A 26,410-nucleotide genomic window follows, 5' to 3' on the forward strand; every position below is an offset into this window, starting at 1 on the left:
AAACTAATAACTTCAACAAAATTTTAAGAAATAGACAATATAAAAAGATATAAGTAGAAACAACAAAAAAGTCAAAAAGCAGGGGGAATGGAGTAGAAATTTAGTGTTTTTTGCCTGGTGTAGTGGCTCACACCTGTAATCCCAACACTTTGGGAGGCCAAGACGGGTGGATCACCTCAGGTTGGGAGTTCGCTACCAGCCTGACCAACATCGATAAACCCCGTCTCTATTAAAAATACAAATTAGCTGGGCGTGGTCGTGCATGCCTGTGATCCTAGCTACTCGGGAGGCTGAAGCAGGAGAATTGCTTGAACCCGGGAAGAGGAGGTTTCAGTGAGCCGAGGTCATGCCATTGCACTCCAGCCTGGGCAACAAGAGCTAAACTCTGTCTCAAAAAAAAAAAAAAGAAAAGAAATACATAAATTTAGTTGTTTTTTTTGTTGTTGTTTTTTGTTTTGTTTTTTTTGTTTGTTTTTTTTTTACCTTTCTCATTGCTTGTTTGTATTTTCTTTGTAATCAGGGTGGAGCTGTCATTAGTTTAAAATAATTGGTTATAAGATGTTCTTTGCAAGCCTCATGGTGACCACAAAACAAAAACCTATAATACATATGCAAAAATAAAAAGTTAGAAATTAAATCATGCTCCCAGAGAAAATCACTTTTACACAAAGGAAGACAAGGAGAGAAAGAGAGGAGGGGAGGACCAACAAAACAATGAGAAAATGAATAACAAAATGTCAATAGTAAGTCTTTATGAATATTAGCATTAAATACAAATGGGCTAAATTCTCCAGTCAAAACAGAGTGGTGAATACATAAAAAAGACCTAATGATGTAGTGCCTACAAGAAACTCATTTTTTCTATAAAGACATACATAGACTGAAAATAAGGAGGTGGAAAAAGATATTCCATGCAAATGAAAGATAAAGAAAGAGCAAAAGTGACATATTATATTATACAAAATAGATTTCAAGACAAAAACGATAATAAAATACAAAAAAGGTCATTATATAATGATAAAGGGGTCAATGTAGCAGGAAGATAAGACAATTGTACATATGTGTGGATCCAATGCTGGGGCAACCAGATACATAAAGTAAATATTATTAGAGCTAAAGAGAGAGACAGACCCAAATACAATACTAGCTGGGGACTTCCAGCACCCTAACACACTGGGATGATCATTTAGACAGAAAAGCAATGAAGAAACATCAGACTTAATCTGCATTATAAACCAAAGGGACTTAATAGCCATTTATAGAACCTTTCATTCAACAGCTACAGAATATACATTCTCCTCAGCTCAGGGTATATTCTTAAGGGAAGACCATGTGTTAGGACACAAAAAAAGTTTCAATTTTTTAAAAATTGAAATCATATCAAGTATCTTTTCTGACTACAATTAAATAAAACTGGAAATCAATAACAAGATGAACTTTGGAAACTATACAAACACATGGGAAATAAACAATAAGCTCCTGAATGGCCACTCTGTCAATGAAAAAATTAAAAAGGAAGTTTATTATTTTTGGAAACAAATGAAAATAGAAACACAACATACCAAAACTTATGGGATACAACAAAAACAGGGAAGCTTATACAATGAATGCATACATAAAAAAGTAGAAAAACTTTAATAGACAACATAACAATGTGTCATAAAGAGCTATAAAAGCAAGAGCAAACCAAACTCAAAATTAGTAGAAGCAAAGAAATATAAAGATCAGAGCATAAATAAATAAAATTTAAACTAAAAAAGTATACAAAAGGGCAAAAAAATGAAAAGTTGGTTTTTTGAAATGATAAACACAATCAATAAACCTTTAGCCAGACTAAGAAGAAAAAGTAAAGAACCAAATATATAAAGTCAGAGATGAAAAAGGAGACAACTGATACCACAGAAATTCAAAGGATTATTAGAGACTATTATGAGTCAATACATAAATAAATGCAAATAAAAACCTAGAAGAAATGAATAAATTCCTGACACATACAACCTACCAAGTTTGAATAATGAAGAAATCCAAAACTTGAACAGACCAGTAACAAGTAAAAAGATTGAATCCGTAGTAGAAAGTTTTCCATCAAAGAAAAGTACAGGACCTGATGGCGCTCCAGTGGAGAATTCTACCAACCATTTAATGAAGAACTATTACCAATCCTACTCAAACTATTCAAAAAAAAAATGAAGGAGGAGGGGATACTTCTAAATCCATCCTATGAAGCCAGTATGGCCTCAATACCAAAACCAGACAAAGACACAACAACAACAAACAAAAACAAACAAACAAACAAAAAAACCTGTCAATATCCCTGATAAACATACATGTAAAAATCTTCAAGAAAATATTAGCAAACCACATTCAGCAATACATTAAAGGTATCATTCATCATGACCAAGTGGGATTCATCCCAGGGTGATTAGTATATGCAAATAAATCAATGTGATACGTTATAGCAATGGAATGAAGGATAAAAAACGTATGATCAAAAATTCAACATCCCTTCCTGGTAAAAACTCTCAACAAAAATAGGGAACACAGAGAACACAGCTCAATGTTATAAAAGCCATATACAATACAACCCCAGCTAGTATCATACTGAATGAGGAAAAACTTAAAGCCCTTTCTTTACAGTCTGAAACAAAAAGCTGAAACTTTCACCACTTTTATTCAACATAGTACTTGAAGTCCTAGTCAGAGCAATTAGACAAGAAAAAGACATATAGGACATTCAAACTGAAAAGAACTGTTAAAATGTTAAATGTTACAATGCTTATACTACCCAAATGAATAGATTCAAGGCAATCCGTATCAAACTACCAATGACATTTCTCATATAAATTTTTTAAAATCCTAAAATTTATATGGAACCAAAAAAGGCCAAAAATATTCAAAGCTATCCTGAGCAAAAGGAACAAAGCTGGAGGAATCACATTACCTGACTTCAAATTACGCTATAGAGCCATAATAACCCAAACAGCAGGGTACTAGCATAAAAACAGACACATAAACCAATAGGACAGAATAGAAAATACAGAAATAAATGCATGCATTTATATTTAACTCATTTTCGACAAAGATGTTAAGAACATACACTGAGGAAAGGGCAGTCCCTTCAGTAAATTGGCTGGGAAAACTTATCCATATCTAGAAGAGTGAAACTACACCCCTATCTTTCACTGCATACAAAAATCAAATCAAAATGGATTAATGATATAAATCTAAGACCTGAAAGTATAAAACTGCTAGAAGAAAACTTTGGAGAGACAATCCAGAACATGAGTGTACAACATTTTGGCTTCCCTGGGCCACATTGGAAGAATAAATGTCTTGGTCCACACATAAAATACACTAATACAATAGCTGATGAGCTTAAAAAAAAAAGTTAGTGAATAATTTTTATGATATTCACCACCACAAATAAGCAAAAAGTCCTCCCTTTAAAAGGGTTGGACACCCTTGATCCAGGACATTGGTCTGGGCAAAGCTTTGTTGAGTAAAACCTCAAAAGCATGGGCAACCAAAGCAAAATGGAGAAATGGGATCACATCAATCTAATAAAGCTTCTACACAGCAAAGGAAAAAATGAAGTCAACAGATAACCCACAGAAAGGGAGAAAATAATTGTAAACTACCCATCTGACAAGGAATTAATGCCCAGAATATATAAAGAACTCAATCAACTCAATAGGTAAAAAAACAAATAATCCAATTTGAAAATGAGCAAAAGATCTGAATAGACATTTCCCAAACAAAGACATATAAATGGACAACGGTATGTGAAAAAATGCTCAATATCACTAATCATCAGATAAATGTGTACCAAAACTACCATGAGTGGCATCTCACCCCAAGTAAAATGGCTACTATTCTAAAGACAGACAATAACGAATGCTGGCAAGGATGTGGTGAGAGGGAAACACTTGTATGGTACACTATTGGTGACAAAGCAAATTTGATATAGCCACTGTGGAGAACAGTATAGACATTCCAAAAAAAAAAAAAAAAAATAGACCTACGATATGATCCAGTAATCCCACTGCTGGGTATGTGTCCAAAAGAAAAAAATCATAATATTGAAGACATATTTGCAATCCTATAATTATTGCAGCACTATTCACAATAGCCAAGATATTGAAGCAACCTAAGTGTCCATCAATGGATGAATGGATTAAAAAATGTGGTACATACACACAATGGAATATGATTCAGCCAAAAATTAATAGCATCCTGTCATTTGCAACAACATGGATGGAACTAGAGGACATTAGGTGAAATAAGCTGAGCACAGAAAGAAAAAGATTCCATATTGTCACTCAAATGTGGGAGCTAAAAATATATATATATAATTTATGAAGGTAGAGAATAGGATGATGATTACCAGAGGCCAGCAAGGTGGTGGGGAGGGAGGTGATAAAGAAGAGATAGTGGGTACAAAAACACAGTTAGATGGACTGAATAAGATCTAGTATTTGGCAGCACAATAGGGCAACTATAGTTTAATTCATTGTATGTTTACATATAATTGAAATAATGGAATTGGAATTTCCCTAACACAAAGAAATGATAAGTGTTTGAGATGATGGAGACCCCAGTGACCCCGATTTGATCATTAGACATTGTATACCTGTATAAAAACATCACCTGTACCCCATAAATATGTATACCTGTCATATATCCATAATAATTAAAATTTTTTAAGGAAGACATCAAATGGGGGACATTAAATAATAAGTTTTGATTAACTTTTCTACATTAAAAAAAAAATGCCAAAACTTACTGGTTTAAAACTACTAATTTAATTAGTTCAGGAGTTGATGGATGGCTGAGTCCAGACTGCTACTGCTGATTTCTACAGGGTCCCCCATGCATGCGTGGGCAGCTGGTGGTTGGCTGGTGACTGGTAATGCGGGATGGACTCATTCACATGTCCAGTAGTTTCTGCAGTCAGATGGAAGACTCCTCCAGTATACCAGCTTGGGCTCATTCACCTGGTGTTCTCAAGGTTCCAAGTGCAGCAAGAGTGGGCAAGTCCTAATGCAAAACTACTTTTCAAGTCTCTGCTTGATATATTTGATATTATTCCATGAGCCAAGGCTAGTTGCAAAACAAAGTGGAGAAACAGATGCCATACTTTGATTAGAGGAGCTCCAGATTCACCTTGCAAAGTGGCATTTATGTGAGAATGGGAAAAATACATGGCCATGTTTTTCAATGTACCAGAATATATAAAGCAGTGAGCAAAGATGTAGTTGTGGTGGGGTAGAGTTTATGTTGAAAACAAGTGGAGAAATATGGTCAGGTGTCCTTGAGTGAGCTATTGGAGGGATTTTATCAAGGGAAAGAGGAGGTGTTTAAATTAGCATTTTATGAATGTTAATTTAAAAGTTGGGTTGAGGATATCTTGGAAGAGAGAGAATAGAGGAAAACACTCCATGTTTGTGAAAGTAGCTAACAGTGGCACCCACAATCACTGGCAAATCCCAAATATTTATTTTACAGAAAAGAAAGTCAAGGGAATCAGTGAGTAGAGAAAGTTGTGAATAGATTTTGAGGTTGGTAGGTTGGTTTGTTTTGAATGAGAGTAAGTAGATGAGATCCTCTGAAAGAGAGCTCATGTTGGAAAGAGGTAGCCGACAAATCGTTTTCATATCTTAATCTGAATCTAGATGTAAGATAGTAAGGACATGACCTGTGTTAATGGCATGAATTTTTTTTTAACTGCCAGGTGTGATAAGTAATTTAGAATAAATTATTGGGTTACTCTGATTATTGATGAATTTGTGGGTTAAGGGCAAAAGTAAAAGGAAATAAAAATGATAACTTTAAGGTTTCAATTCTTGGTGAGAAGAAGACTAGTAATGTGTTAATGGATGTAGAGAAGGAAGAATCCAGTCTGCGGTACAGTTTTGTTTGGACACATTAATTTAAGTAGATGGCATTTTATCCCATTAATCATGTTCAGTACAACATGGAATATGTGGGTGCAAAGCTTGCAACAGGGCCAGGAATATATGAATAAACATATATTCATTTCATCTTCTAGATAGAGGTGATCAGAAAGTGTAATAATTGGATGAATTGTCTGAGACAGCATATACAGAGAAAAACACAGGGTAGTTTTTGACATGAACCTTAAAGGATGATCATTAGGGGAATGAAAAGAGTGAAGAAGTCAGAAAAATATCAAGAGCAGAGAAAAGAGTGATTAAAGAATTGGGAGTTGGGGGAGATAATATAATATCAGAGAGTACAAATTAAGAAACCATTTCAAAACAATTTTCTGGGTCTCTTTTTTTTTTTTTTTTTTAATCGGGAGTATTTGAAAGCAGAAGTTAAATTGTGTTGTTTCGCAGGACCAACAGTAACAAACAAAAGAGGCTGGCATGAGGTTGTCAACAATGCTAATGAGCAGTCTAGAAAGACGAGGAAAATGACAGTAATAATTGCAATAGAAGATAATTAAGGCCAAACTCCCAGTTGCCAGATTCTTCTTGCATCAAGGGGAAGAGTGAACCACGAAACCCTCTGTGTTTTGGCTTATCAGCCAGGCTCACCATTGCACCATTTGATATAAAGCACTGGACATTTGAAGATTGAAGTTAAGAAAGTTATCTGACCTTGGCAGATATAGTGTGAAGAGTCAACATTTTCTTCATTAATTTTTCTCACTTTCTGCTTTTAAAAATGATGCACAAGTTTATTTCCTGTGTTGGATATGTGTCCAGTGTTTGCTCTGCCATTTGTTGATTATAAATTATAAAGTTAGGGGAAACAAACGGATGTCCTTGTTGCATTGTGGTCATTGTGAATAGGGTTGCCTACCGTTGTGCAGCATAAAATATGTGACCATTTGCAGCAGCTTAGGGTGGAAGGGAATCATTCTGAATGACTTATACTCCAATGTGGGGAAAAGACAGATGGAAAGAAAAAAAAAAAAAAAAAAAAAAAAAAAAACTGGCATTGTAATTTTTCCTAAATATTTATTTTGAAAGATAAGGCAAAGGAATCTGTGACTGAAGAGACTTGTAATGAGATTTTGAGAAGTTTTAGTTGGATGAGAGTATAAGTAGATGAGATCACCTCAAAGAGAGCTCATGTTGGGGAGAGGGAGATGATAAGGTGGGAAACCAAATATATAGGTCTCCCAAGTGCCAGAATATTCAGCTTGGATATCATCAATCGGCTGCATAGAAACTTGAGAGACAGTAACATCTTCAGGAGAATTTAGAAGCCTGAAGGGAAGCAGTTAGGGGATGCTTTTGGGAAAAATAATCAGTTTTTTTTTTTTTTTTTTTATCTTAAGAGTTATGTACAGGTAAAATAGCATCAACTTATCTGATCTGCTTAGCCAAGGTAAATATCCTGAGATGAAGTAAATCTGTGTTGTATGTCCTTCAGATTTATTTTGCAATTTGTTTCTGGATTACCTGGGACATTTTGATAAATTGAGTATTATTCACATGAATTCTGATTTTTCATTCTGGTAATGTGAGAAAACTTAAGTACCCATATTGTATAAAACTCAACTATTATTTAAAATGAATTTATACTGATCAATGCCAAGAATATTGTCTTAGTATGTTCTTATTTTCTACTTAAAATTAATGATATAAGTTAAGTACGTCAAATTTTTGTTGGTTTGTTTAATTTGAGAAGCCGAGTTGTCTTTGAATTGATATGAGCATATCAATGGCTAATCAGTTTCAATAGCAATCATTACTGAATATATTTATGGGAACTTAATTATTGTACAGTAGTGCCATGTCAAGTGTGAAAAAGCATTAAAATATACTAGGATGTGTCAACAGGCAACGTCAGAAAATGCAATGGACTAAGAACCCATTAAACTTTATATTTTTAACTACTTTACTTGGACAGATCATCAAATCTCAGTGATAACTTGCAAAATATGCAAATTTATAATATTGCACTTCCGAGCAAGCCATGACACATTCTTGGCCTATTTGCACATTCACTGTATTCAACATGACTTACCATCAGGGTTGCTGTTGTCGAGTACAGATTCTAGAGCCTCTCGACTGAAATTCTGGTGATGATATGGGCAGGTGGTAAAAACTACATTGTCTATTTCAGCAATATCATCTAGAGCTATCTTACTTCATTGCAATGTTTTATACTTTATAACACAGCTTAGTTCATTGAGCAGGCTTGTCTTAGAAAGCAGACAAGCTTCATGCATGAAAGAATGGAAAGGCCAATTTTAATGCAAAGTGTCAGAACTTAAGAGTTCTTAGCATTGCCAGGATAGATTTGATCTGAGTTAGCAGCTGAAGTGGTGGCTCTGTGGGCAATGAGGGAAAGAAGGAAATGCCGACGGAGGTATGGGAGTAATGCGAGTGTTACAGTCTCGCCAATGCACCACAATGTAGCAGTCTCAGCTTGTGAGGTGTCACCTGGAGGTCTTTATCTCACAACCAAGAGAAATAAGGAGCATGGACACAGAGGGTGAGGCTGGAGTGAAAGTTTAATAGGCGAAAGAAGAAAGGTCTCTGTAGTAGAGGGGGCCTGAATGGATTGCCATTTTTATAGATGAATGCAGAGGCTTGTAGAAGAAACCAGTGAGGGTTGGGTGTCTCATTTGCATAAGGCACAAATTTCTGGTAGCTCCACCCCATCCTCGTAGTGCGCATGCAGACTCTTAGCTTGAGTTACTCCATGTTGCTTTGTTCCCCTTACTGCGCATGTGTTAGGGAACAAAATTTTCCATTTCAGGAATGTCTGGGCAAATCACCTGTGTAGACTTTATCTGTGTGACTGTGGCTATGTCTTAGGCAAGCCCCTCTGCAATTTCCCTTATCTGTACCTGCCGCCTGATATTTTAGGCTGTTTGTTTGAAAGAATTCGACCAAGGACCCACCCTAACTGCCTTCCTGTCAAATTTCTTCCTTTCTCCTCTCTCACGAGGTGCCTACTTCAAATTTTATAATCAGAAATAAAAAAACATATTGATGGTAGGAAGTCAAAACTCAGGGATGTTTTTATAGCTGTCAGTTCTATCCATCTCTCACTATGTCTGATATAAGCACATATATGCTATGTCGTCACTCACACTCACACACACACACACACACTCTCTTAGATACACACACACCCTCTTTCCATTCATGGTTAGAGACTATAAAATAAACCCTATAAAATCTACCCTTATCTTTTCACCACCCCTCTCCCCAAATTATTCGGCTAAGATTTTATTACAAACTATTCTAAAAGCTAGATGGGAGAGAAAATTTTCTACTGTTAAATGGAATCATTGTCTCCTATTTTCAAGCGAAGGTAGAGGAGGAAATAAGTGCAGTCTGTTTCTTAAGTCATTTTCTTCTGACAGTCTCCGAACCTTATTGATAAGGTCTTGAGGGCTGTATTTTTTGCATCTGTTCTTTCCATAGTTTCTGTAAGAGACACAATATTTCTGTATATTTCTACCTTAATTAAAATGGGGCTTTAAAAATGAGAGAGGAATGAGGAAAAAGTAAAAGTAAAACTTCATTTTAATAAGAGAATAAATAAAAAGAGAGAGAAAGATAAATCGACTTGTCCAGAGAAGCAAAAATCAGAACACATGGTGACTGGGAAAGCCAAAAGGAAATAAAATATGAAGGTTTGCAAGCTTTGGCCAAAAGCTACAAGACCAGTCTAACTGATACAGGTTTTTTGGTTTTCAAGTCTCAATTGCTCCTACATTCACTCAGAAGCTTCCGTATCCTTTTTTCATTCTCCTAAAGGAAAAAAAAAAAAAAAAAAAAAAAAAAAAAACTTTTTGATGGATTGATTGCTGTGATAATTGCATCCCAAATGAAAAGCCCTCTTTTCCCAAGTTAGAGGGAAGTAGGTACATGGTCGTGCAAATGACTTGGGGATAGCTGGCTCCTAGTCAAAGCTATTTTGGGTCAATGTTAAACTCCCCCAGTCTCCTGAAAACATAGAATTTACACCATCTCCTCTCCACATGCATTTCTTTGATTAAAGATGCACAATTCTGTGTCTGTGTGCTCACATGATCCATAACCTAGGAGTTTTACTTATAACAGATTCCCTCCTTGATTCTGAAATATTTCTAAGATTCAGGCTTATAGAAACATTGTCAGAGAGAAGACATATTAGTTAATTCTACTAAACTACTTACAACAAATAGGAAAGGAGTGGTGAGAGAATACAATCACACCAGTCCAGCAGTGCAAAGTGTCTGGCCTTTTAGTGTTACTAGCTAAACATGAAACTGATGATATCTCACATCTATAATTTTTTTCATCATATATACACAATATAATATCCATATGAATATTACTGTTGAAAAATGTGATTAAATAGGTGAAGAGAAAAGCATTTGGCTAAGTTCAAAGAAAATATGTTCTGTAAACTGGAGGATATTATAAGTAATATTTCCTTTAATATTTTATATAGGAAATGTAAGAAAAGAGCTGACGCAGGCTAGATGTTGAAAGCTGTTGGCAAAAGAGATCTGAATTGTCCATGCTAAATACCTAATAAATCAGATTTCATAGAAAACTATTTTTTCCCTCTACTTTACCCTAATAATCTGGATTTTTGTGCTTTGTCCTTTTAACAAAATACTACTTCCATCCAAAGGGAAACAAGCTGAACTGAAATTTTTAGGTTCATTGGAATCGATCTCTGAAAGGAGCTACACTGTCTCTCAGACCAAAAGTAGAACGTAAAATTCATGCTGGCTCATTAAAACCCTAGATGTTTCAAGCCCCATCTGTAATGATGACAAGTAGTAATCAATGTGATTGCAATGTGCACTTAATGCTTTTGCATGTGGCATGGTTTGGAGACATTGGAAATACTTTAAGATCGTTTTGAACTGTAAGATTTCAAACTATATCCCTGTTTCTATTACACAATGTAATTGAAATGGGTGATGATCTAGGTAGGAGAGGAGAAGCTAGCTATGTGACTTTTCCACCCATTGTGGGCTTTTTGGGTTTCAGCAGCCCAACACTCTAAGTCCCTAATGTGATTCCCAAAGATACTGAACATAAGCCACACCACTATCTAGTGTTAACACCCGGAGATGATACAACCAGAAAATGTTTCCTTTTGGGAAGCCTCTGAGGATCCCAATTACTCTGAATCAAGAGAGAAGTCAGTCAGGCTTGAAGTAAGGGGCTTGCATTTAAAATCAGCAGAGAAGGAAAAGTGTGATGAACAGATAAAGTTTCTTGGCTTGTCAGAGCTGCTGAAAACTATTACTGTCAAACTTACCACCTCCCTTCAGCCCCTCCTTCTCTTTTATGGTATCTATAGGAAATGCAATCAGATCCATTCCTCTTCATCTTCCTACAAGAGCATGAGGTTGTTTATTGACATTCTCTTAATTTCAACTCAAGAAGTTATTTTTCAGGACAGGATCCTAAGGAAGCCCCTACATCTCTCTTCATTCAGAATTAAAACTCAGGAGGTGCTTCTCAGGGAGCAGAAAAGAAGAAAGGCCTACAGCTGTGTTTGCTGCCAAAAGACTTAATGAAAGATTGCAGGAGCCACAGCCTCTTTAATTGAGTTTCAGCTTATTTCACACATGGGAGTCCAGTTGTCACAAGGGAATTATAAACAGATGCATTGCCCTTCATGGCTCTGGAGGCCACTGAAGAGGAGGATGAGAAGAGCATTATTCACAAAGATTGTCCATGCCTCCTTAGGAAGGGTCAGATGGCTGGAGTCCTTGAGCACGAAGTTACATTTCTAGGATGTTTTTGACAGTCTAGCCAGTCAAATACTGTTCATTCTTTAAACATTTCCCCCTAGCGGTTGTAATAAGAAAATGTATAGATATGCTGAGTAAATAATTCAATCCTTACCTTCTAAAACCAGCGATCCATCTGGATTCATAACAGACTTTGATCTCTTTGGACAAGTAGTTTATTATTGATTATGTTTTATGGTTTTGTAAAATAATTTTTAAATGTTTAATTATGATTAAAAAACACATAACATAGAATTTACCATTGTAACCATTTTTAAGCATATACTTCAGTAGTGTTAAGTATATTCATATTACTATGCAACAAATATCCAGAACTTCTTCATCTTACAAGACCGAAACTTCATATCCATTAAGCAATAACTCTCTTTTTCCTTCTGCCCATATCTCCTGGCTACTTTCTGTTTTTATGACTTTGATTGCTTTAAATATCTCATGCAAGTAGAATCATACAGTATTTTTCTATGTTCTGTGATATTACTTAACTAGTTGATAAGTAGCTAATACTTACCTAACACTAATTCCACAAAGATTGAGTGTTTACATTCTAACTACTATAGTTAAATAGGTTTCAGCCCTTACAAAATTTGCAATCTAGTGGAGAAAATTGATATTTGAACAGTGACTACAGTGCAATGTAATATACACTATAGTAACATGCACATGTAGTAATATCACTTTGATTAATAATCTTAATTTTATCACTAAAATTCTCTTCACCCATGTTTCTAATACCAAATCAGAAATTTTTATTTCCATGTTCTTGCCACAGGTCTTACACCCTGAAATTTAAGATCATATTTAAATCCTTGTATTTAAAAATGTAAAGGTTACTTTTTATTTTCCACAATTTGTGCATTGATTTGTAGTATCTTAAGTCATAAGTGTTGTTTGTCACTTTTTATTTTTAGAGAATCTTATGAAAAGTCTCCTTTCCATCCTTTTTTTCTCCTTTATCTGTCAGTTCTGTGGTTCTCTGATATTTTGTAAACATTCTTCTTCATCCTTATGAGATTTCAGTGTAAAGCTCACTCAGTCATATCCAGAGGACTTCTGCCAGGCATTCTTCCCAACTCTGTGAGATGTATTATTTCAAAAATCCATATTTTTGGTATTAAAAGCTGCTGTTTGATATTTTTAAACACCCACATAATACCTTCACTTTGAATATCTGCATTCAAAAATCTTTTCCAAAACAATAATCTTTAAATTTAGATAAAAATTATACTTGTACTTTTATGATTTCTACTCAGGTTTTTAAAAAATAAAAAAATTGGAGTTCTTTAATGGACTCTAATTATCATTGCCATCAATGCTCCCATTTTGAAAATAAGAAACATAAAGACTGGAAATAGCAAATGATTTGTCCAAGGTCAAGTCATTAAATATACATTTTAGAATTTTTTTTTTCTGGCTCAAATATTTTTTCTCATTTGAATCAACAGAAGTGGGTAGCAAATGGACAGTTTGATGAGTCTTGGGAGGCACAGCATCAGCTTCGGATAAATGCTCTGGGAGAATAACAAACCTCTCAATCAGCCTTGTCAATCTACATAAAATACACTTCTACAAGTGACTGTCCTCATATCTTTCTTCTAAGGTCTGTAATAAGATGCCTTGAATTTATTAGTGCCTATAAATTCTTCATTATATAATGTGGCTCATGGGAAGTAGCTGCTTCTGTAAATACTATGGGAAGAGACACATAATAGCTTTATGTTAGATGAGACAGATTTTTTTTTTCTCCCTATTGTCTGTGTCATGTCCTTCCTCTAAAACACTCTAAATCTCCTTTACCCATTCATGCTTTCATTCCACAAGTGATCATTGAGCTCCTAATGCATTCCAGACACTTTATTTGGCACTGGACATAAAATAGTGAATAAGATAGACTTTATCTCTGCCTTCAAGTCTCTGCTTTCAAAACAGTCTAACACAACTATTATTTGTCTTTTCTACCTGTATTGTTTCTTGTAGGTAGCCTATGAATACTTTGATTTTTTTTTAATAAGTGAGAGGGTAGAGAAATATTCCTCATGCTTTTTCCCTATGCCCTCACATAGAAAGGACAGCTCATGCAAGAAAACTAATTACAGGCATGAACCCCTGTGCCCAGCCTCAAGATTAGAAATTGAACTAAAGTTCTCTGTTAGCTCACGCCTGTAATGCCAGCACTTTGGGAAGGCGAGGTGGGGAGATCACCTGAGGTCAAGAGTTTGAGACCAGCCTGGCCAACGTGGCGAAACCCTGGCTCTACTAAAAATATAAAAATTAGCTGGGTGTGGTGGCAGGTGCCTGTAGTCCCAGCTACGCAGAAGGCTGAGGCAGGAGAATCACTTGAACCCAGTAGGTGAAGGTTGCAGTGAGCCAAGATTGCACCATTGTACAACCAGCCTGAGTGAGATTCTGTCTCAAAAACCAAACAAACAAAAAAAGTTTTCTATTGTTAAAATTACCAGCATGAAGGTCAACTAACTGTCTTTTGTTTGTTTGTTTGTTTTCCTGGGGGTGGGGAGAGCAGTTCCCCTCTCATGCTTGTTCATTTGTGGAGTGCTTATGTGTTCAATAGTCCATAAATTATTAACATGATCTGTAGGTAATATGTCCATCTAGCCAACTACTCTGTATCCATTGTTTCTAAAACAGGCCTGGAACTTCGCAAATATTTAATAAATACCATAGAATAAGTGAAAAATATGAATGAATGAACTTCAGGAAAATACTGGTTATATGCAGACTGGTCATTTTTCTTTTTCATTCTTCATTTCTAGAAACTGCCCATTAACCTGAAAAGGCTTAGTAATAAGATTTAATTTCCATGAACCTTGCTATAATTATAGCCTTGTTAAGGAAAATGGTTTTGAGGAGTCTTTCTGAAAAATTCAATAATGTTTCTCCTACATTCTAGTACTTTCTTTTCTACTAACCTTCTTTTCCCTAGGCAACTGCCATCCTCCGAGTCCTAACATGTGCCCAACCTGATGGAACCTACCTGGAGGCATCTCAGCAAAGCTTGCTTTAGGGCAGGGACTGGAATGGGGGCTGTTATTATTACAAAGCGAAGTTTGCTTTTGTATAGCTGCCACCCACAGTCGAGTACATATTCTCACTTTGTGCTTCATTTCTCTGCCTGGATGATGGACTAGTTTAGAGAGGCCATGAGGAAATGAGTAAAGAAAGATATTGGATTAATTTTTTTTCATTTAGTAATTACTGCACTGCAGCAAACAGAACTGGGTCTGAGTGAATGTTGACATCTAATTTTCAGGTTTTGAATTGCTTGGAGAAAAAGCAGATCTCACTATTTTCATCTACTAACTTTTCACTGTGAGGTAATTATGCAGAACAGAGTATGGTCTTGGGCAGTGTTTAACACAGGAAGGTAATAACTAGACAGAAAATGGACCTTTGCTTTTACAGTCGGAATAATTAAAAGTTCATAATCTTGGAGAAGCAATGGTGATGTTGTTTAACAGACATACATTTGCAGGGAATTGCCTGCTCGAAAGGCACACATTTTACCACTCTAGGGCATTCATAAACTGGCAACATAGTTTGGAAGGAAAACCTCTCTTATCTAACTCTTTGTTCCATTGTTGGAGGTACATTTCCATCTCCAGGAGCAATACTATGCTTTATGAGCATTTTGTGGATTATGTGTTGTTATTTCACGTGTATGTTTTTCTCAGGTTCCAAATGAATGAAAATATTGGGAAAATGGAAATCTAAATGAAACATAGCATGGAGTCATGGAGCTGATGTTTTAGGGCTGGGAAAAGTTTCAATGATCACATTTTAATTTCCTTTTTATGCATTGCAAAGTATTATGCAAAATGTACTATATGAAGGGACAGTCCCCACAATACTCCCAAAACTGAAGACAGCAGCCACAAATCCATCTGTCTTCAGGATCACCATCACTTCAAACTGGCTACAAGTTCAGGGATGTCTACGGATGACCACTATCAAGTTTGGTAACTTAACAAGAATAATTCATGGAACTCAGGAAAGTGCTATATTTATGACTGCAGCTTTATTGTACTGAAATAACGTAACTTAGAACAACCCAAAGGAAAAGATGCTGGGAGGGTTCAAAATGCATAGGGCAGAATCTGGGAGGGTTCAAAATGCAAAGTTTACATCGTCCCCAGGAATGTATTTTCTTCCCAGCACTGATGTGTGACAATGTGCAAGGAATATTGTCAAACAGGGACGTTCACCTGAGCTTTGGTTTCCAGAATTTTGGGGGGGCAGGGGGTGGTTATTACATAGGCATGATTATTTGAATTATTGCCTATGTGGGTGAACTCAGTCCCTAGCCTCCCACGCCAACCCTTTAATCATGTGACTGGTCTTTCTGACATGGTCGGATCTCAGCTTGAGTCATCTCATTAGTATAATGTTTCTAGGGCTCCTCTGTGAGTTGCCATGTTAGCATAAATTGTTGGGTATGACTGAGGGGCCCACCATCAATAACAAAGACACACCTATGTTTCAGGAAATTACAAGGGTTTAGAGGCTGCCTCCTAAGAGCAAGGGTAATGAATAGATTTCTATTTTAGATGAGGCCAGATTTCTTACTACATACATGCAAGCCCAGATTGCTACTTTGCTTTAAGGAATTCAAGTAAGTTGGAGGAAAGAACTGGATCTCGGGGAAATACCTCCTGGCTCCTTGTCCAGAATTATTTGTCCCTACTGCCCAAAATTATAACTAGGATGTGAGATGTACTCCATGTCAGCTGTTACAGGAAAATATCTCGAAAAATACAACATTTATAAGGCAATGATGGGATGATTCTTGATTTTAGACCTGTCAGACTTAATTTGCATACAATGACCTCATCCAAATTTGAGTGGAAGCCTAATAATCAAGACAAATCTATTAGTAAAGAGACAGGGGTGATGAGTGGAGAAATAGAAGATAGGTAGGTTTGGGAACTCAAGAACAACACAGGATTTGGGGGAAGATTAAAAACGGGGTAGTACAGGAAATTAAAGAAGATGTAATGAACTTCAGAGGATTTTGAGCAAGTGTAATTGAAGATGACATCAGTTAAGTAACTGGATAGAAGACTTCAGAATTTTGAATAGTTCAATAAGAAGTTTCTTCATCTTGTGTCTTTATTCATTTAATGTAGGCAATGGGTAATCTTAAAAATCCTTGCATCAAAGTAGATTATCTTTCATCCTAGTAGGTTACTGTAAAAGTACATATATTTCATGCCATATTTTGTGTAAGAAAAAAGGGCAAATAAGAAAACATGCACACATCTGCTTATTTTTACAAAAGAGATATAGTAGATATAAAGTGAACAACCAAACACATTGTTTATAAGGCACTGGAAGGAGGAACACAATGTAAGGGATAAAGGAGAAAGAGATACTTCTTTGACTATAATTTTTTGTATAGTTTTAACTTTTGGAAACTTATATTCTACATATTCAAAAATAAAACTTAAATAAGAATAGGAAGAAGAAAACCAATGACTAACTACAAACAGAAACAATTTCCACTGTTTTTTTAAATGCATGGCATAAGGACATTTAGAAGAAAAAACAAAGCATTAATGTAAGTGCTTTAAGATTATTAAATAATTATCAAGTTGTAATTTACATATAATAAAATTATTTTCCCTTATTTGTTTTATTTAGTTCATGTGGAATTTACTTTGTCCAACACTTGTAAGGGAGATAGAAAATAGATGAAACGAAGTGGCAATAACAAGTCATTCTGTAAGACATACCAACAAAATGACATGTTGAAGTTTGCCTTTAAATTTTTTGTGGTGTATCAAAAAATACTATTTGTCCTAGATTTCTCAGGGCAGTGATTGTTTCAAATAGTTTATTAAACGGTAAGTTTATTTTTTCTATGTTTAGACTTGGAAAATATGATTGCCATAAGCATACTTTTATTCATTTGATAATAAAATGAGTTGTTTGGGGAACCATGATTTGTGAATGGTAGATTTTCTACAAGTGTTGGTTTAGTCAGTGTGAGCTGTCATAACAAAATTCCATAAACTGGGTGGCCAAAACAACAGATATTGATTTCTCACAGGTTTGGTGTCTTTGAAATCTAAGATTAAGGTGCCTGCTGATTTGGTTCCTGGTGAGGGTCCCCTTCCTGGCTTGCAGGCGGCCATCTTCTTGCGGTGTCCTCACATAGCAGGGATCGAGAAAGGTTGTGAACAAATTCTCTGCTCTTCCAGGATGGCATTAATCCTATTATGAGGATTCCACCCTCATGACTTCTTCTAAACCTAATGAATCTCGAAACTCCCATCTTCTAGTACAATCACATTTGGGTTTCTTCACTAAATGAAACCAGAGATAACTGAAGATATGATTAATATCAGGACTTGGGCAGAGGAGGTGAAGCAGGATATTTCTCTGACCCCTTCTTAAGACTTGTAATGGGGGTGCCTTGTTTACTCAGCCCACTGTTCTCAACTCCTCCAGGAAGGTGCAGGTGAGTGAGTGAGTGCAGGAATGGGAATGAATGAGCACTGGAATCAGCCAGCTGCTTTGATGCCGGTGGGATCAAACTCCACTCACTTGGGCCTGCTGCCTTCCTCCCCTCATGAGATGGAGCATGCAGATGAATGGGTGCAGGAAAGGGAGCAGCTGCTTTTGGTCACCGGCAGTAGCAAACTTTGTGCAAGCCCTGTGGCAGCATCCAGGCAGAGGTGCCTGCAACTCCTGAGGTCCCGGAGAGCACATTATGGTGCTCTTTTAGCACTGCCTTCCGCGAACGGCTTAAGTGTTAACAGGCAGTGGGCCTTCTGCTTTTCTGTGTGAGACAGCTGCCCTCCACGAGTGAGGGCAAAGGGCCAGGGGCCAGTGTAACAGCCTTTTGTATCCACATTCGTGGCTCCCAAGCTCTTGCCTGGCATCCAAGGAAAATGAGGCCTTGTGAACGAATTGAAGGATGGTAAATGAGGGGGATTTTGTTGTCGATAAAAGTGACTCTCAGAGGGAAGTGGAGCTGAAAAGTGGATGGGGCAGGTAGGTAATCTTCCCCTGAAGTCCAGCCTTCTCCAGCTGGATTCTTCTTCGAAGTTACACTGTAAAGCTGTCCCTCTGAATTCAAGCTGCTGTTTGTCTCCAATGTCTAGCTATAGTCCTACCTACTGGCTGAGTCTGTGGTATTTATAGGCACAGAATGGGGGTGGGGCGGGGTCAGGGGTGGTTTAGGAGAAGACAACATTCGAGTGAGAAAACAGAAATGTAAGTTCTCACTTTGGCACCCAGTTTCAGGCTTTTTGGCTTGAGGGTAGGGTTTTGTTGGGGTCCTGTTGTGTCTGGAATTTGTTCCTTCTGGTGGGTTCGTGGTCTCACTGACTTCAAGAATGGAGCCGCAGACCTTTGCAGTGGGTGTTACAGCTCTTAAAGATGGCATGGACCCAAAGAGTGAGAAGCAGCAAGATTTATTGTGAAAAGTGAAAGAACAAAGCTTCTGCAGCATGGAAGGGGACCAGAGGGGGTTAACGCTGCTAGCTGGGGTTGCCAGCTTTTTATTCCCTTATTTACCCCCGCCCATGTCATGCTGATTGTTCTATTTTATAGAGTGCTGATTGGTCCATTTTACAGAGTGCTGATTGGTCCATTTTACAAACCTCTAGCTATCTATAGAGTGCTGATTGGTGCGTTTTTACAGAGCACTGATTGGTGCATTTTACAAACCTCTAGCTAGCTACAGAGTGCTGATTGGTCTGTTCTTACAGAGAACTGATTGGGGCATTTTACAAACCTATAGCTAGCTACAGAGCACTGATTGTTGCGTTTTTACACAGTAATGATTGGTGCATTTTACAAACCTCTTGTAAGACAGAAAAGTTCTCTAAGTCTCCACTCGACCCAGGGAGTCCAGCTGGCTTCACCTCTCACTGTCTTTTTATACCTAGAATTCCTCTGCCCCCTGTTTCTATCAGAAGTATGAGTCTGGAACAGCTTATTTTTCAGGAAGTGCAGAAAACAAAAACAGAAACAAAAAAACCCCAAACAAAAATCCCAAAGAGGTGTATTAAAAGGACACAGAAGCCAGCTTGCATTCATCTAGGTAATAGCTGCATCAAAATTTAAGGAGTATAATGGGTTAAAACACAGTGAGTAACAGGAGTTCATGAGTGCATATTGATAAACAATAAACAAATAAATAAATGGGGAATAAGGGAAGGCTTTTCCTAACAGTAGACTGCCAACTGATAAATGTGAAAAGAATAGTGGAATTGGAAAAACATCTTTTTGCAATCATCACAGAACAAATTGCTGTAGGCAAGAATCACTCATAGATACTAAGTCTAGGAAGAAAAATTTGGTGAGAAACAGTGTATTTGTATAATTTAAACTATTTCCCCCCAGATTGCTTATTAGCTGCAAAGAAGGGAAGTAGTTACTATACAGTGCAGAAACTGGACAACACTTTGACCTGGGAATCCAAATTAACATCACTAATAACAGGGAGATTAATAAGATGCCTTCAGATGTGATACCATAGAAAGAACATATCACTTATGTCATATTCCACCTGGGCATATATTACCTGAATAGAATTAAAAGGAAACATCAGATGTGACAACTAAATGCAATGAATGACCATGAACTGCTGGGTCTTATACTGAAGGGAGAAAATGCTATGAAGGGCAGACCTGGGTCATTTGACAAAATTGGTAGATAAGATGTAAATTAGACAATCATTGTATCAAGGTTAAATTTCTTGAATTTGAAATGTACATATGTACAAGTATATATATATATTTAATATTATAATATGTATTTTAATATTAAATTATATAATTTAATGACAAAAAGAACAAAGGTAGCAAAATAATACAAATTAGTGAAACTGGGAAAGGATATACAGAAGTCCTCTATACTAATTGAGCAACCATTATAAGTTTGAAATTATTTCAAAATTAGAATTTAAAAAATGATGGACTTTTATGAGCTCTTAACTATACAAGAGAATGCCCCAGGAAAATAAAGAAAGGGCAAAATTTCCAAGGAATGAGTCCTTAAATTCTTTTCTTGCAGCAAGGTAGATGGAGATTTCTTATTTCATTACTTTAAACATCGCTGTTTGGATGAACCTCTGAAATCTCTTATTTTAACATGAGATCAGCTGCCCTTTGTATTTCTTGTCTCTCAATTCCTTTTTGCCTTTTAGCACAGTGATTTGTGGGCATGTGTGTGCTTCCCAATTTGTTGTTTTTTTATTTTTATTTTTTTATACTTTACATTCCAGGGTACATGTGCACAATGTGCAGGTTTATTGCATATGTATACATGTGCCATGTTGGTGTGCTGCACCCATTAACTCATCATTTACATTACGTGTATCTCCTAATGCTATCCCTCCTGCCTCCACCCTCCCCATAATAGGCCCTGGTGTGTGATGTTCCCCTTCCTGTGTCCAAGTGATCTCGTTGTTCAATTCCCACCTATGAGTGAGAACATGTGGTGTTTGGTTTTCTGTTCTTGCGATAGTTTGCTGAGAATGATGGTTTCCAGCTGCATCCATGTCCCTACAAAGGAAACAAACTCATCATTTTTCATGACTGCATAGTATTCCACGGTGTATATGTGCCTCATTTTCTTAATCCAGTCTGTCACTGATGGACATTTGGATTGATTCCAAGTCTTTGCTATTGTGAACAGTGCTGCAATAAACATACGTGTGCCTGTGTCTTTATAGCAGCATAATTTATAACCCTCTGGGTATATACCCAGTAATGGGATGGCTGGGTCAAATGGTATTTCTAGTTCTTGATCCTTGAGGAATCTCCACAATGTTTTCCACAATGGTTGAACTAGTTTACAGTCCCACCAACAGTGTAAAAGTGTTCCTATTTCTCCACATCCTCTCCAGCACCTGTTGTTTCCTGATTTTTTAATGATTGTCATCCTAACTGGTGTGAGATGGTATCTCATTGTGGTTTTGATTTGCATTTCTCTGATGGCCAGTGATGATGAGCATTTTTTCATGTGTCTGTGGCTGTATGAATGTCTTCTTTTGAGAAGTGTCTGTTTATATACTTTGCCCACTTTTTGATGGGGTTGTTTGTTTTTTTCTTGCAAATTTATTTGAATTCTTTGTAGGTTCTGAATATTAGCCCTTTGCAAGATGAGTAGATTGCAAAACTTTTCTCCCATTCTGTAGGTTGCCTGTTCACTCTGATGGTAGTTTCTTTTGCTGTGCAGAAGCTCTTTAGTTTAATTAGATCCCATTTGTCGATTTTGGCTTTTGTTGCCATTGCTTTTGGTGTTTTAGACATGAAGTCCTTGCCCATGCCTATGTCCTGAATGGTATAACTTAGATTTTCTTCTAGGGTTTTTGTGGTTTTAGGTCTAACATTTAAGTCTCTAATCCATCTTGAATTAATTTTCGTATAAGGAGTAAGGAAGGGATCCAGTTTCAGCTTTCTACTTATGGCTAGCCAATTTTCCCAGCACCATTTATTAAATAGGGAATCCTTTCCCCATTTCTTGTTTTTGTCAGGTTTGTCAAAGATCAGATGGCTGTAGATGTGTGGTATTATATGTGAGGGCTCTGTTCTGTTCCATTGGTCTATATCTCTGTTTTGGTACCAGTACCATGCTGTTTTGGTTACTGTAGCCTTGTAGTATAGTTTGAAGTCATGTAGCGTGATGCCTCCACATTTGTTCTTTTGGCTTAGGATTGTCTTGGCAATGTGGGCTCTTTTTTGGTTCCATATGAACTTTAAAGCAATTTTTTTTTCCAATTCTGTGAAGAAAGTCATTGGTAGCTTAATGGGGATGGCATTGAATCTCTAAATTACCTTGGGCAGTATGGCCATTTTCACAATATTGATTCTTCCTATCCATGAGCATGGTATGTTCTTCCATTTGTTTGTGTCCTCTTTTATTTCACTGAGCAGTGGTTTGTAGTTCTCATTGAAGAGGTCCTTTACATCCCTTGTTAGTTGTATTCCTAGGTATTTTATTCTCTTTGGAGCTATTGTGAATGGGAGTTCATTCATGATTTGGCTCTCTGTTTGTGTGTTACTGGTGTATAAGAATGCTTGTGATTTTTGCACATTAGTTTTGTATCCTGAGACTTTGCTGAAGTTTCTTATCAGCTTAAGGAGATTTTGGGCAGAGACGATGGGGTTTTCTAAGTATCAATCATGTCATCTGCAAACAGGGACAATTTGACTTCTTGCTTTCCCAACTGAATACCCTTTATTTCTTTCTCTTGCCTGATTGCCCTAGCCAGAACTTCCGACACTCTGTTGAATAGGAGTGGTGAGAGAGGGCATCCCTGTCTTGTGCCAGTTTTCAAAGGGAATGCTTCCAGTTTTTGCCCATTCAGTATGATATTGGCTGTGGGTTTGTCATAAATAGCTCTTATTTTTTTGAGATACAGTCCATCAATACCAAATTTATTGAGAGTTTTTAGCATGAAGGGCTGTTGAATTTTGTCAAAGGCCTTTTCTGCATCTGTTAAGATAATCATGCGGTTTTTGTCTTTGGTTCTGTTTATTTGCTGGATTACGTTTATTGATTTGTGTATGTTGAACCAGCATTGCATCTCAGGGATGAAGCCCACTTGGTCATGGTGGATAAGCTTTTTGATGTGCTACTGGATTCAGTTTGCCAGTATTTTATTGAGGATTTTTGCATCAATGTTCATCAGGGATATTGGTCTAAAATTCTGTTTTTTTGTTGTGACTCTGCCAAGCTTTGATATCAGGATGATGTTGGCCTCATAAAATGAGTTAGGGAGGATTCCCTCCTTTTCTATTGATTGAAATAGTTTCAGAAGGAATGGTACCAGTTCCGCCTTGTACCTCTGGTAGAATTCGGCTGTGAATTCATCTGGTCCTGTACTTTTTTTGGTTGGTAGGCTATTACTTATTGCCTCAATTTCAGAGCCTGCTATTGGTCTATTCAGGGATTCAACTTTTTCCTGGTTTAGTCTTGGGAAAGTGTAAGTGTCCAGGAAATTATCCATTTCTTCTAGGTTTTCTCGTTTATTTGCATAGAGGTGTTTATAGTATTCTCTGATGGCAGTTTGTATTTCTGTGGGGTTGGTAGTGATATCCCCTTTATCATTTTTTATTACATCTATTTGATTCTTCTCTCTTTTCTTCTTTATTAGTCTTGCTCGTGGTCTATCAATTTTCTTGATCTTATCAAAAAACCAGCTCCTGGATTCATTGATTTTTTTTGGAGGGCTTTTTGTGTCTCTCCCTCCTTCAGTTCTGCTCTGATCTTAGTTATTTCTTGTCTTCTGCCATCTTTTGAATGTGTTTGCTCTCGCTTCTCTAGTCCTTTGAATTGTGATGTTAGGGTGTCAATTTTAGATCTTTTCTGCTATCTCTTCTGGGCATTTAGTGCTATAAATTTCCCTCTACACACAGCTTTAAATGTGTACCAGAGATTCTGGTATGTTGTATCTTTATTCTCATTGGTTTTAAAGAACATCTTTATTTCTGCCTTCATTTCATTATGTACCCAGTAGTCATTCAGGAGCAGGTTGTTCAGTTTCCATGTAGTTGACCAGTTTTGATTGAGTTTCTTAGTCCTGAGTTCTAGTTTGATTGCACTCTGGTCTGAGAGACAGTTTGTTATAATTTCTGTTCTTGTACATTTGCTGAGGAGTGCTTTACTTCCAACTATGTGGTCAACTTTGGAATAAGTGTGATGTGGTGCTGAGAAGAATGTATATTCTGTTGATTTGGGGTGGAGAGTTCTGTAGATGTCTATTAGGTCCGCTTGGTGCAGAGCTGAGTTCAATTCCTGGATATCCTTCTTAACTTTCTGTCTTATTGATCTGTCTCTTGTTGACAGTCGGTGTTAAAGTCTCCCATTATTATTGTATGGGAGTCTATGTCTCTTTGTAAGTCTCTAAGGACTTGCTCTATGAATCTGGGTGCTCCTGTATTGGGTGCATATATATTTATGACAGTTAGCTCTTCCTGATGAATCGATCCCTTTACCATTATTTAATGGCCTTCTTTGTCTCTTTCGATCTTTGATGGTTTAGAGTCTGTCTTATCAGAGACTAGGATTGCAACCCCTCCTTTTTTTTGTTCTGCATTTTCTTGGTAGATCTTCCTCCATCCCTTTATTTTGAGCTATGTGTGTCTCTGCATGTGAGATGGGTCTCCTGAATACAGCAAACTGATGGGTCTTGACTCTTTATCCAATTTGCCAGTCTGTGTCTTTTAATTGGACCATTTAGTCCATTTATATTTAAGGTTAATATTCTTATGTGTGAACTTGATCCTCTCATTACTATATTAACTGGTTATTTTGCTCATTAGTTGGTGCAGTTTCTTCCTTGCATCGATGGACTTTGCATTTTGACATGTTATTCAATGGCTGGTACCGGTTGTTCCTTTCCATGTTCAGTGCTTCCTTCAGGATCTCTTGTAGGGCAGGCCTGGTGGTAAGAAAATCTCTAAGCATTTGTTTGTCTGTAAAGGATTTTATTTCTCCTTCACTTATGAAACTTAGTTTGGGTGGATATGAAATTCTGGGTTGAAAATTCTTTTCTTTTCTTTTTTTTTTTTTTGAGACGGAGTCTCACTCTGTCACCTGGGCTGGAGTGCAATGGCCGGATCTCAGCTCACTGCAAGCCCTGCCTCCCGGGTTTATGCCATTCTCCTGCCTCAGCCTCCCGAGTAGCTGAGACTACAGGCGCCCGCCACCTTGCCCTGCTAGTTTTTTTATATTTTTTTAGTAGAGACAGGGTTTCACCGTGTTAGCCAGGATGGTCTCGATCTCCTGACCTCGTGATCCGCCCGTCTCGGCCTCCGAAAATGCTGGGATTACAGGCTTGAGCCACCGCACCTGGCCCGAATATTCTTTTCTTTAAGAATGTTGAATATTGGCCCCTACTCTCTTCCGACTTGCAGAGTTTCTGCTGAGAGATCTGCTGTTAGTCTGATGGGCTTCCCTTTGTGTGTAACCTGACCTTTCTCTCTAGCTGCCCTTAACACTTTTTCCTTCGTTTCAACTTTGGTGAATCTGACAATTATGTGTCTTGGAGTTGCTCTTCTTGAGGAGTATCTTTGTGGCGTTCTCTGTATTTCCTGAATTTGAATGTTGGCCTGCCTTGCTGGGTTTGTGAAGTTCTCCTGGATGATATCCTGCAGAGTGTTTTCCATCTTGGTTCCATTTTCCCCATCACTTTCAGGCATACGAATCAGATGTAGATTTGGTGTTTTCACAAAATCCCATATTTCTTGGAGGTTCATTTCTTTTTACTCTTTTTTCTCTACACTTCTCTTCTAGCTTCATTTCATTCATTTTATCTTCAATCACTGATAATCTTTCTTCCAGTTGGTCAAGTCAGTTACTGAAGCTTGTGCTTTTGTCACGTAGTTCTCGTGTCATGGTTTTCATCTCTACCAATTCTTTTAAGGTCTTCTTTGCATTGATTATTCTAGTTATCTATTCATCCATTCTTTTTTCAAGGTTAGTTTCTTTGTGCTGGGTATGTAGTTCCTCCTTTAGCTCTGAGAAGTTTGATTGACTGAAGCCTTCTTCTCTCAAGTTGTGAAAGTCATTCTCCGACCAGCTTTGTTCCATTGCTGGTGATGAGCCGCGTTCCTTTGGAGGGTGAGATGCACTCTGATTTTTTGAATTTCCAGCTTCTCTGTACTGCTTTTTCCCCATATATGTGGT

Source organism: Macaca fascicularis, chromosome 2, assembly GCF_037993035.2.
Source record: "Macaca fascicularis isolate 582-1 chromosome 2, T2T-MFA8v1.1".
NCBI classification, from domain to species: Eukaryota; Metazoa; Chordata; class Mammalia; order Primates; family Cercopithecidae; genus Macaca; species Macaca fascicularis.